This window comes from Meriones unguiculatus, chromosome 17 (genome assembly GCF_030254825.1).
Source record: "Meriones unguiculatus strain TT.TT164.6M chromosome 17, Bangor_MerUng_6.1, whole genome shotgun sequence".
Lineage (NCBI taxonomy): Eukaryota > Metazoa > Chordata > Mammalia > Rodentia > Muridae > Meriones > Meriones unguiculatus.
Genome location: NC_083364.1, coordinates 13,844,944 through 13,857,403, shown reverse-complemented (window position 1 = coordinate 13,857,403; position 12,460 = coordinate 13,844,944). Strand labels below are relative to the sequence as shown.

Genomic DNA, 12,460 nt, shown 5'->3' with positions numbered 1-12,460 from the left:
TGAGTGTTGACAGCTTAGTGGGCAGCTGCTGGAGCTTGGAAGATAAGGATGTTGAGAGCGGTGCTGACAATAGAGGCCTGGCTTGTCCAGTTTCAGAGGAAAGCAAAGACTCTGCTGGGCCATTTGTGTGAAGAATCTGTGGTGTCTGAACAGCTGGAGCTGAAGAATCAGCTGTGATTAATAAAAGACCAGCAAGCACCGTTGAAGAGAAATCTTTGTGTGACTGAGACAATCAGTGATGATCAGCCGCAGCTGAGAAACTAGCAGTGCTTAAGAGCCCAGCATCATTAACGTAAAGCCTTCTGGAAAGTGTTTTCTCAGGGTCAACACACAGGCTCTGTGTTCCAGAGGTGGCCAAGGCTGTTGGCAACAGAACTTGTTAGTGTATGAGTCACCCAGGTGGTACTGGTTTTGAAGGCATGAAGGAGTGTGGAGATCAGCTGAGACTTGGCTCTGTGAGAAGCCAGGAGAGGCCACTGCTGAAGGTGCAGCCTCAGCAGCAGTTGAAGACCCAGGATTAAAGGGACCATGCAGAGAGCCTTTGAGAGGCTATTGGGGAAGTCCATCCCAGTTGCAGTAACATAAGATGACCACCAAGAAGAGCAACAGCAATGGAATAGAGTCTTCTGGAGCTTAGAAGACAAGCTGTGTGTGCTGCAGGGGGTGGGGCTGGAGAAGTGACCCAAGCCCCGTGGATGAGCCCAGGAGATCGTCTGCAAATATTAAACAAACCCACAAAAGAGAAACAGGAACACAGTGTACAAATGTGGGGCAAAGCAGCCATTGGTAAGTCAGTGTAAGAGGAAAAGCATGAGAAGACAGTGTAAACTGTGTCCTGTCCAGGTTTGGAATTTGCTAGATTGTGTATTTCCTTTAACGAAGTCAGTTTCGGGGAGTCTGTTCTTAAGGCAATGTAGGTTTTCTGTACTGTGTTCCTTGCTCTCTTCTGAGTCTTGCTCACTAAATGAACTGTGAGCATCTGAATTATTCTGCAGTCTGTTTCAGGCAATCTAAAGTAGACTTTCCTTATAAAAATAAAAAAAAAAATTACTCTTCAGAGTTCTTCCAGCCCCACCAGTTCCCAGTTTCCAAGCCCCTTCCACATGTAACTGTGTGTTACAGTGGCACCTCCCTTCCAGGTACCATGTTCTACCCACATAGCACAGTTTGCTGAGGCTGCTGTAGTGAACTGCCCATGGAGCGATTGAGAACGTTATAGTTTCTGCCTTACTCAAGGCGGGAGTCTGTGTCTCTGGAAGGCTCTGCACCTCAGCAGCTAGGTCACATTGAGACACTCTGCTGTGTAAGACAATAGTCACAGGATCTAGAGATTAGGGTATGACCTGGAGAAGCGGGGCATTACTTAGCCTGACACATTTGGATGTTTTATCCAATGGCCCACATTTTCACACTGGTTGTTAGTGTGGCTTTAAGAGCATGGCATAATGGAAATGGACCAAAGAATATCTTTCAAAATAACTGACAAGGGGTTCTCAGAGGTTGTAGGCCTGCATATTAATGTTACCTCATTTAACAAAACAAAGCATCGTGATTGCCCTTAGGAGACAGGATGAAGTGTCAGCTTGCAGAACAGATCATGCCTTCAAGGACGTCTGAGCAAATGGGGAGGTGATATCTATCCCCTTGACACACTGAATGCTTTGGTGTACTTGTGGCTTCAGCACAAGACATTTAGTCTCTCCACTCACGATATTAAATTAATTCTAATAATGATGGTATTTTAGTTTATAATATACATTTTGCTTCAGAATATGATGGGTAGCCAGGGTTCAGTGACATTTCGGGTTCCTTGGTATAAGTAAAATGTCCTGTCATCTTTACAACTACAGCCACTGAAGTCTACCCCGCATACAGTAAGCTGCCACACAGGACCGAGGATTGTCTCAGTCACAGCCTGCAAGGACCATGGAGAGAAACGTCTCAGCTCAGAGTCAAAAGAGAAAAGAATAAAACATACATTTTCCTAACATTCTAAAATGGATGAGACAGCAGATGTGTCTGGTTTTGTTCTTCGACTACCAGGTTTGTATCTGTGGGAACATGTTTTCGAAGGCACTCTTGATCCCCGGAGGTGACTGCGCAATGGAGGGAAGGACAGTTGATTGTTTGAAGAACACAGTACAGGTACTGTTAGACAACACTGACCTTGCCTGCCGCGTGACGTCTCATGGACCTACCAGAGGGAATATACTCTCATAAGTATGCTCTATATTTTATCATATAGTATGCACAGTATATTTATACTTCTATAAACCTATTTTATATCTTTATGCTTTAGGTTGGGAAGAATACAGAAATCTATCCTGGGAATGAATAAATAAATAAATAGGTCCTGCTTACACTTTAGTAAACATTTTCTTATTAAATTAGACATTTCAAGGTAATTTTGGAGGGAAAGCTGGAGACCTGCCTCAGTGGCAGATCAGTTGCCTGGCATGTGCCAGGCCCTGGGTTCAGTCCCCAGTGCAGAGAAGAAAGAAACTAAAAGTCTGTAAATAAATCCTGGGGAGTCTTATTTCACCTTGGTTTTAGCTGATGATATGGAAAACTTCATGTTCCACATTTCATACACTTGACTGGTAAATGAACACAGTGTTCTATGCCTTAGAGGACAAAAGGAAACATTACTTTCATGATTTTCTTTTCATTCGTAGTTAGGTTAACCTGGAAATACTCAGAGTCCAACTTTTACTTATTAAAATATTTTATGTCATATCTACTATGATTTACGTAATTATGTAGGCTCTCTTTTTTTCCATAATTCAAAACTGTTTCTGTTTTGATTTTTAGATTCTAAAAAACCAGTGCATTGGCAAGACTTTCAAGGATTTTACTTTTATTTAACTTACTTATCACTGTATAATTTCTTAATTTTCAAATAGAATTAAGATGACTTTAATTAAAAAAACATAGTTTTATCATGAAGGTACTGTTTCCAGTTGGCTTTTAACGGAAATAAATATTAGTTGTTTTTACATGTTTACTTGGTTTTTATTATTGTTGTTTTAAGACAGTGTTTTTCTGTGTAGCCTTGGCTGCCCTGGACTTGCTTTGTAGACCAGGCTGGCCTCAAACTCACAACGATCTGACTGCCTCTGCCTCCTCAGTGCTGGGATTACAGGTACATATCACCGAACCCGGCTTGTCCCTGTTTGTCTTCAATTAAATATTTTATATAATGTTAGTACATGAGGACATGAATACATGTTAGATCACAAATACATGATCCAGTCCAACCTGCATTCCCTCCCCTCCAGTTCCTTTTCTGTACAACCCACCACTTCTCCCTTCAACCTTATGTTCACATGTGTGCCCACATACACACCTCGGCAGCCTGCAGCAACCAGCTGGTTTTGAGAACAGGTTTCTCGCAGAAGCTTAGTGATTAGGCTAGACTGTCCGGACGTTGAGCACCAGGGATCTGCCTCTCCATCACGACATCAGCCTTTTATCTTAGTTCAAGAGTTGTCCTTAGGTCCTCATGCTCACGGCACAAGCACTTTACCAACTCAGCTAGCTCCCTGGCCTGTCATTGCTTGACTCTCTCAGAGGAATCATACATGCAGTGTAAACAGGTATTTAGCCTCATTGTTCTAATTTCATTGTAGGTTGTGTGTATACTCCTAAACTTCACACTAGTTAGATTTCACTCCTTGAAAGAGTAAGTGGATCTTAGTGGCAGGAAGGCTGTCATAGAATGTGCAACACCTTGGGTTCAATGGCCAGTCCAAAAAAAAAGTGAATGTCTATTGCATGCATAAATTGCTTTCTGTGTTTGTAGTTGGGCAGTGAACATGTCAGTGGACTAACATTGCAGAGAAGTTTCTGGAATTCAACTAATATATAGAATGGAATATGTGAGACTCTCATTTCTTCCCTGAAGGCACAGTCATGCGTGTCATCCTTAAGCTTATAATTGCTTGGTATTACCACAGTGACAGAAAACATTGTTAACTACCACCAAGAAAGGCTAAGCCCAGTTTGCCTTTCTGAGGTTTGTATGCAAAATTTTACGTCATCATGGAAGAAACCGTGTTCTTTCCTCTTAGAGAACTTTGTAGTCAAGTTCTGTGACAGACTTTTAAAATACCTTATTAAACAATGAAAAGTAGTAGATAATGTATCCAAAATTAATGAAGTCTTATGGAATCGCAAGTTGTAGTCTCAGTCAAGTTACACTGGTACTGACTTAGTGGATTCCAAAACTATACTGTTTGCACAGTTACTTCGACTGAAATGATTCCTCTGGGCTTTCTAGATGGAAGTGGTTACTCTGAAGACATTTTTCAGTTGAGGCAAGTGGTAGAAAAATATATTGATAATTGTAAGTTCTGATGCTTACACATATGCTGAGTAACCCACAAGAGCAAATTAGAATTCTATACATGATTATTTTCAGTTAATGCATTATCAGTAATAACCTTAGATGTTAGAACACAGCACTCACTCTGTACATTATACTACTCATACACAGGCCTTATTTTTGTAATGTTAGTGTATAGTAGGAAATTTTCCTGTTTTAAGTGTAGTAGCTAGAGGTGGGAGATACAGCTCAGTTGGTAGAACTCTCACTGAACATGCGCACATCTGGGCTTGGTTCCCAGCGCCACATGGACAGGGAGTGGGGCGCACATTCTTATTCCTAGCACACTGAGAGTGAGGGCATCCGTAATTCTCTCCCTTAACTAGATGCTCAGGAATCTTTACCCCTTCTCTCTCGGGCCTTCCCTCACAATGAGCTCTCTAGGAGGTGATCTCCCTACTCCAGGATGTTCTGTGCATTCCATCCTCCTCTTCTCAGACCATGTTCTGTCAGGTGCTGCCTCTCTCTCCTTCATTTTCCTCCCCCACTACTCTCCGTTGATCCTCATCCGGAATTTCAGAACGGTTGTCCACACTCACTGTTTTCACTTCCCAAGGGCTCATTCCCTTGCACTTTGACTCCCAAAGTTCAGAACACTTCGGCGGCAGTGACTGCTTGGGGCAGCGGGTGACAGTGTGTGTTATGGAACATGTCTATTCCTTTTATGAAGACTCTTAAAAATATATTGCAAAGAAGAAAATACAACATTCTCCCACTTGCTATCCACTCAGACTTAATATATCTCAGCTGTCAGGAATTCTTTATGTTTAAATTTCCTCCTAACAGAATTGTTTCCAATAAAAGCCTTTTCTTTGTTTCCTACTCTTTTTATTCTTCACTAAAGAACTGCTATTAGGAGTTTAATGTATAATCTCACTCAAATTTTTATATTTCTACTGATGGAAGATATATAAGTATTTTTCAATACTTATTTTTATGTACTTTCATATTTACATAAAATTATCCTTTAAGGGCTGGTAAGATGAGTTGCCGGGTAAAAGTGGTTGCCCTTAACTCAGACAACCTGAATTCAACCCCAAGGTCTGCATGGTAGAAGGAGAGAACCAACTTCTCCAAAAGTCCTCTGGATGTCACTAGAACATGTTGGCAGGCATGCACACAAATCCTTTTAATTATTGTCAGAATCTCCTGAAGCTTGATGCTATCCTTTACATTGTATCTTACTGCCTTGCCTTCAGTGAAGAAATGAGAGTCCACTCTCATATACTAGCTGAATTTCTACATCCAAAGCTTTCTATTATTCTGTCCCACTTGCTCAGAAGAACTTGCATTATACACATTGCACTTCCAACGAGAATATTAATTAAATCTTATTCTAGATTTTATATAAAACGATTGAAATTTCCTTTGTTCAGTTTTGTTTATCTCTTGCTTGTGGTGTGTTGTTTTCCACAGCTTCATCACTGGCCTGGGTGTGGTTCCAGGGTACTTCTCCATAGAGGTGGACAATGTGGTCCTTGTTTTAAATGGAAGAGAAAAAGCAAAGATCTCCCATGCCACCCAGTGGTTACTTTATGCACAGAATTTAATGCAAACCCAGAAACTGCAGCATCTGGCTGTTGTCTTGCTTGGAAATGAATACTGTGACAATGACTGGATAATGCAGTTCCTCAAAAGAAATGGAGGCTTTGTGGACCTGCTTTTCATAACATACGACAGCCCTTGGATTAATGGCGCAGATGTTTTCCAGTGGCCTTTAGGTGTAGCAACGTAAGTACAAGATAAGAAAGGCATCCCTAGGGTGTTCTGAACAGAACAGGGAAGATGGTGTTCTAAATGGCAGTAAGCTCACTGGTGATGAGGCACGCCTATCTTTCCTACCATCAAAAAGAGTGGCCTCGAGCCTCAGTGGCAATAGTAACTGCTTTGTTGTATTTTACCATCTTCTGAGGAGAACTGAAGAGTACTTGTTTGTTCTAAAAATGGATATAGGATAAAATTTTAAGCTTAGTAGTGTCCTGAAGAGATGTTTAGCAGAGAATGAACAAAGACAGAGCCATAATTCTAGTGAAAACAAATACTGTTGTGGCAATATTTTTATATACTGTATAGACTTCCCTTGGGTTTGTGATTGGCTGACTTGATGTTAATCTCAACTGTAAAAGCAGAGGTTAATTAAATGATATTTAGGGTCCTCAATATATAATCATCCTCCAGTTTAAAAACAAATGGAAAATATTTTTTAAACTTTCTGTGGATAGATTTTTAATAGTAAGAGATAGGCTCTCAGTAGTATATAAACTTTCTGAGGTCAGGAGTTTTCCCTGATTTAAAATATTTCTGTAGAAATGGGCTATAGAGGTGGCTCAGCAGTTAAGAAAAATTACTGCTCATATCGGAAACTCAGATTCAGTTCTAAGCATCCACATGCTATGTCTCATAGCCATGTGTGATTACAGTTCCAAGGCTCTGAATCCCTGTTCTGAACTCTATGGGCGCTTGACTGCACACGGAGACAAGCAGGCACACAAATATACTAATATACACATAAATTTAAAAAAAGTAAATTTTAAAATAATGCTTATGCACAGTAGGTACTCAGATATTTGTTGAGGAAATGAATCATCTCACTGATAGAATTAAATCTGACATTCGTTATTATGTCACTGGTTACCACCATTGGTAGATTCAGACTGCTTTAGCTGTACAAATGTCACTAGAGAAATGCCAGGGACAGGTATTCCCACCCCTACATGGACAACATTCCAGGCTAACAGGTTTAGGCTGGGACCAGCCTTAAAATTTCAAAAACTTTGTAAATACACCCAACCTTCAGAAAAATCTATTTATTGAAAAGAGCCTGATTTGTAGAAATATTTATACTTTTTCCACATTGTATGACATCACCTACTCACCTAATAGAAGACAGAAGCATAGTCATTCTGGCGTTGCCAGCCTCACCCTGTTCCCGATGAGGAGACATTGAGTAGCATCTGGAAACTTTTGGTTGTCTCAACTGAAGAGGGGGAATTATAACAACTGGTGTCAAGTGGGTAGAGCCCAGGAATGTTATTAAACATGGTGTAGTCTATGGCACTCTTTCAAAGAAAAAGTTATTTGACCCAAAATGCCATAATAATCTTGTATACAGCATAGACTACAGGCACAAATTTATATGCAAACCAGTGCCCATGGAATGAGCCTCCTCTGTATAATAACAGGTTTGTTGTAAGCGGTGATTGATATATCTTCTAGTAAACTGCTGTTAGTCCTAAACAGCTGTATATCCTAATCACCACACAGAGACTGGGTTTATTTAGTTAACCTAGAACACAGTGCTGGGCAATAGCTTCTCCATCCTAAACATCCAAGCCCTCATGGTTTGCTAACATTTAGATTTCCCACGTTGTACTTGCTTTTTGTGAAATATTTGATCCAGTCCATCTCCAGGTAGTTCCAAGATCTCTCCTCCAGCTCTCTCTCCTAGCTTTCCTCTCCTCCCACTGCCCTCTGGCTCCTCCCCTCTTTCCTGTCCTCTGGCTCCTCCCAGCTCAACATTGTGTCTAATTTCTTCATTTTGGCCTGTTTGCACACAGTTGAGACAGGATGCTTAAAATAAGTATCACAAGGCAATATCCGGGTTGAAACCAGACAGATGGGGTGGGGGAATCAGCATTTGAATGAACAAGGGTAAGGTGTATACATTTCAAAAGAATGTTGTACCAACACAGGTTTTACTCAATGTTTTATTCTTTGGAATATTTTGAAATTAACTCTTCAGAGTTCATGATTATAACAGTACATTTTCTTTTTAGTGGACAAATAGGACTGTTTATGTCTGTGGTCTACAATGTGCTTAGAAACCATTGTCCTTAACACATGGCTTAACAAGCCAAGCTGTGGGGCATCCTACCATATAGTAATTCATTACTTGCTTTTATAGATACAGAAAGTTTCCCGTGGTTGAAGCCAGCAGGTCGATGCTGCATGATGAGAGGCCCTACATATGTAATTTTTTAGGAACTGTCTATGAAAACTCATCAAGACAAGCACTAATGAACATTTTGAAACAAGATGGAGGTAATAAACTTTGTTGGGTTTCTGCAAGAGAGCAGAAAGTTCAATGTTTGCATGGTTCCTTCCTGTTGCTCTCCAATCCGAATGTCACCTTGTGTACAAATAGGTTTCCAGAGAAACAGTGGTAACTGCTTATTCCAGCCTCCTGTCTAAAGGTACAGCAGTAACTAAAACTTAGGAAACTGGCTTTTCTCCAGTCTTTTCCATTATAATCAGAAGCAAGTATTGATGGAGTAATGAAAGTCATTTTGCAATAATTTCTTTTGCTATTAAATAAACACATGGAGTATAAAGCTGAGTGGCCAGGGAATGGATGCCTAAAACATATGCTTCTAGATCTAGAAATTTATTTTTTAATTGTGACAGAAATTGCCTTCTAGATGGATATCACTAATTACTATGAATTGAATACAATTACTGTTAATGTCATTTACTCAGAGTTACCAAACAACTGCCAAATGCCAGAAACCATCTTACTCATAATAACAGTGAAAACAAAACAAAAACAGTGCCCTCATGGCACTTGTTAGAGGAGACAAGTAAAACAGTGTGTGTCAGGAGATGGTAATGACATGTGAGAAGAGAATTAAAGACAAGAAGGCCACAGAGAGGACTGAGGTGGAGGGTAGAACATTTGTTTTCAAGGAGCGAAAGAGAGCACCAGGTGGAGGGCTACATTATATACAGGCCTGAAGAGGGCACAGGAGTCAGCAGGGTCCATTTAGAGAGGGGAGCCAAAGCAAAGGACATAAGGCACGGGGGGTGCTTACACAGCAGCTGAAGGGCTGGTGAGTGAGAGGTTGTATGAGAAAGGAAAGTCTTACTGGAGGAAAAGGACTAATAAAATGGTTCTGGTTGAGCTGAGTTAGAGGTCAGGTAGTACCCTCTGCTTCTGCTGCTTCTAGACCATTCTGTCCTAACCTCTTGACACCTCTTCAGTCTCCCTTTAGAGATTGGAGCTTATTTCACTAAGAGAATACAAATGGAAAAGAATGCCAGGCCCAGCTTCTGCATGTATGTGGCCTATATATTCATTCCATTCTCAAGACCACAGCCAGATTGAATGTTAAAATGTTTATTGCTTATGTCGTTCCCTCATCAGAACACTACAGGTGAGTCTTCTGTGAGCAGACTTTGTGGTTTTTGACTGCTCACCTCAGTTCCTCTATTTCCACCTTGCTGGCCTCCCGACCAGTTCTTGGGCATAACAAGCACAAGCATGACCTTCATCTTTGTTTATTCTCTACTCTTCCCCACGTCTAAACTAGCCTGCCTGTTCACATACAGCTCTTGATTCTGAGCCCTTGGCAGTGAAACATTCAGTAATCACCCATACGAAAATGCAGCCCTGTCACTCCAGAAGCCCCTCTGTGCTTTTCCTCACAGGGCTTCAGACTTTCTAGAAAATGTCCTGACTTAACTCAAAGACCTAATGCCCACCACTGGATACAGCACAGCTGCATCAGAGTAAGACGAGAGAACTCAACACTCGGGAATTACGGATTGAATGAATACACCCATTTGAAGATTGATCACCGGATATTTTTAAATATACAGCAATAAAATGTTCAGATTATTGTCAAATGTTCAAAACAAAAAACTTGTTTTAGGCAGTCTTACATAGCACAGGCTGGCCTCAAACTCGGTATTTAGCACAGGATGATGTTAAACTCCTGATTCTTCCTATGCCTCCCAACTTGTAGAATTAGGGAATTATATACCCAGTTTATGGATAGATGATGATCAATACTAGGTCTGAGTTCTAGCAGCTGGGCTATACCCACACCCCCAAGCCTTCAAGAAGTTTTAAGAAATGTGTTTGGTCCAACATTTTCAATGCCTCTCATATTTATCATCTCTATGATGTGTTCACATTTTTGATAACTGACATTAAAAGATTTGCTTCAAAAAAGATGCCATAGGAAAGTAAAACTTTACAGGGATTTCTTTGTTGTTTGTTTAATTTCCTAGGTGGCAGCCTCAGGAGACAAATGAAAGTCTTAAGAATTACCAAGATGCTTTGCTTCAGAGTGACCTCACTTTGTGTCCTGTAAGAGTGAACACAGAGTGTTACAGAATATATGAGGCCTGCTCGTTTGGCTCCATTCCTGTGGTAGAAGATGTGATGACAGCTGGCCACTGTGGAAACATGTCCAGTCACCACAGCGCTCCTCTGCAGTTACTCAAGGCCATGGGTGCCCCCTTTATCTTCATCAAGGACTGGAAGGAGCTTCCTGCCATTTTAGAAAAGGAGAAGACTGTAACTTTACAAGAAAAGATTCAAAGAAGAAAAATGTTACTTCACTGGTACCAACACTTCAAAACAGAACTAAAGTGGAAATTTACTAATATTTTAGAAAGCTCATTTTTTATGAATAATAAAGGTTAATCATACCTAGTTGTAAGTGTGTGTTCTTAAGTGTGAATATGTACAGCACTTGATAAGGTGGCTCCATCAACTCAGTTTCACAGAAGGGACCAAATGTTCTCCTTTTTGGCTACTGCTGTATCCAAGATCAAAGAAATGGCGATATTTTACTGAGGCTGACCTGGCAAGATACTTAAGTGGTTAAAGGTGCTTACTGCCAAGCCTGATGACCTAAGTGCAGTCCCCCAGAAACCACACGGTAAGAGAGAAGTGAATCTCATGGGCTGTCATGTAACCACCCCACCAGCGTACACACACAAACACATCAATTAGGTGGATAGATAGATTGGTGGGTGGATGGATAGGTAGACAGGTGACACAGGTTCAGTTCTACCGAGATCAAGAAGCCAGCATTTACTGACCATGTTCACTGACTTTAACCCACTTTAGGGGCTGGAGTGCTGGCTCGGTGTTTGAAAGTGCTCACTATCCTTGCATATAGCCTGAGTTCAGTGCCCAGCATGCATGGCACACACTCAGCCATCTGTAAGTATTGCTCAGTAGGTCCTGACATGTTCTTCTGTCTTCCATGCACACAAGTGCATATGACACATAAAATAAAGAAGTAACTGATAGAGTACTATTTATTAGGGCTGACATCTGGTCATGTCAGTAGCAGGATATATGCTGAACAATGGCTGCAAGGTTAGATAGCATCAATGAACTTAATGGCTCTTCTATACAACATGGAAATTATTTTAATATAATTGAAAGGTGCCTGAGTGGGTGTTACGTGCTTTCACAAACTGTATCAACTCTGAGGTGATTTGTATGTGAATTAGCAAGTTGTGGCTAGTACACTAAATATATAGTCCCAAAACATTGCACTTGATAACACTTTCTATTTTATGTACCAATATTAGAAATTGCAAGCTTTAGGGAAACAGCATTATATGTTAAAACACTGGTTATTGCAGTCAGAAAAAAAAAAAAAACATTAAAAACTTGTTTCCATGAGGATTTTGCTCAAGCCAACTAACTGGTCATACTCTCTTCTCAGTATGAAAAGCATTTGTGTCCTTAACATAGTAACAAGACAGCCAGCAGGAACAAGTGGGAAAAGTTTATTTTGGCTCATAGTTTGTGACATCTGCAGGGTACCAAGGCCAGAAAGGAGGCATGAATGGATGTATCCAGGCTAGCAGAACTGTCAGGCATCAACTATTTGCATCATGGCTGACCAGGTAGAAGAACGCCAGACTACAGAGAGGTGTGTAAAAATCTCACAGGACCTGCTTTGCCAGCCAGTCCCCTTCTAATGGCTCCACAGCCTTTAGAACAGACTCCATGCTGTGACTAGAGTTCAGGACGGTGAGTGTTCATCCTAGGAAGATGGCAGGATAGTGTAAACATGGAAGGTTAGGAGCCAACAGTTGTCAACTTGGCAATACCTGAGGCACCAGGTCATGTTTCTGGAGCTGTTAGCTTACTGCTGCTTGCTGTCTTACAGAAGATGGTTTGATGACACTATCTTAGCTGGTGATTGCTGTGTGTCCCATCAGTCCAGCAGCCAATTACCTTGGATCTCAGGATGAAAAAAGAAAAAAGGGATTTTCAGTGTTTATGTGTAAGAGTGTCAAGTCTATCCCTTTTTGCAGAATTGAATTTGT

General features: G+C 40.9%; 1 pseudogene; it reads left to right on the top strand.

Moving 5' to 3' along the window:
• The first annotated feature begins 695 nt into the window (after positions 1–695).
• LOC132648674 (ribitol-5-phosphate xylosyltransferase 1-like) lies at positions 696–10,811 on the top strand (annotated as a pseudogene).
• The last annotated feature ends 1,649 nt before the right edge of the window (positions 10,812–12,460 follow it).